Source organism: Miscanthus floridulus, chromosome 19, assembly GCF_019320115.1.
Source record: "Miscanthus floridulus cultivar M001 chromosome 19, ASM1932011v1, whole genome shotgun sequence".
NCBI lineage: Eukaryota > Viridiplantae > Streptophyta > Magnoliopsida > Poales > Poaceae > Miscanthus > Miscanthus floridulus.
Window position 1 is genome coordinate 34,711,431 of NC_089598.1, and position 1,207 is coordinate 34,712,637.

A 1,207-nucleotide genomic window follows, 5' to 3' on the forward strand; every position below is an offset into this window, starting at 1 on the left:
GATGATTCTACAGATAACAAGGCCAATTAATCCAATAAATGCATCTTTGTCTAAAACATGGATAGAAACTGACATGCCACTTTAAACAGCTATAAATGGAGTTATACATGTCCACTAAATGTGGTTTTAGACTTTTTAGAAATCTTAGCAAATTCTAAACAACTTTGTTGTAAGTACCTAAAGCTAATTCTACTATTAAGAAGGCCCCACAACAAGAACAAGGAAACCCTCTCTGGGTTTCGGCAGAAACAGCCGCAGAGATTTAAGCAAGTATAACTCACGATCTACTTAACCAAAAATCATGATATTTAGCTTTTTGAAAATATTAATAAAAGTACTACAACTCATGTATCATCATAAAGTCATGATTCATAACTTAACTAAGCCAATTAATTTAAACATGCAGGACTATTCAGAATAGGAGCAAAGCAATACAGGTAAATTGTTATTTTTATAGATCTTAAACTCTCAATCCTAAAATATTTAAATTTTTGGCAGACATCAAGAATAATCTTAGTACCACTCCACAAAAATTTCACAATTATTTGAGCACAACAACTGCAGTTACGAAAAAGATAAGACACAACTATTATCAAAAACTTAACTGCATAAATCTATTTTTACAGCAATATATTTAAACTAAATCATGCCATATTATAGATCTACTGCATAGATAATTTCACAAGGATTCCAAAAAGTCCTCATTTACTATTTTATGATTTTTCTATTAATTACTATGAATTTTCAAAGTCGATAATCCAAATCTATCAAAATCAAAAGAAAAGGAATGTAAATCTTGCATCAGGGACCCTGTAGTTTTCAGAAATTAAACACGAACAAAAAGATCCTTTCTGGCACTATTCAACTAAGTCACAGCTTCGCACTTAGACCCTCAAACTTCTTCTAATTCATGCCCGTGGTCCTTCTTAGCTTCCACAACAGAGAGCAGGGGAAGATGGCTGGCTCGGGATGGTCAAGCTCACCGGCGGTGAGTGGCGGTGCTGGGGCATGCGCACACTCCTGGGGGATCCCACACAACTAGCCAAGGGGCATAGCATGGCCATAGCGACCTGGGCCAGCTTGGCCGTGGTGTCAGTGTGTGTGTAGATGGCGGCCGCCATGTACGGTAGCGCGCAGCGCTCGAAGGAGAGGCACACCACGTGTGCTTGGTGGTGGGGGTAGGCAGGACAAGATCCGAGCAAGCGGA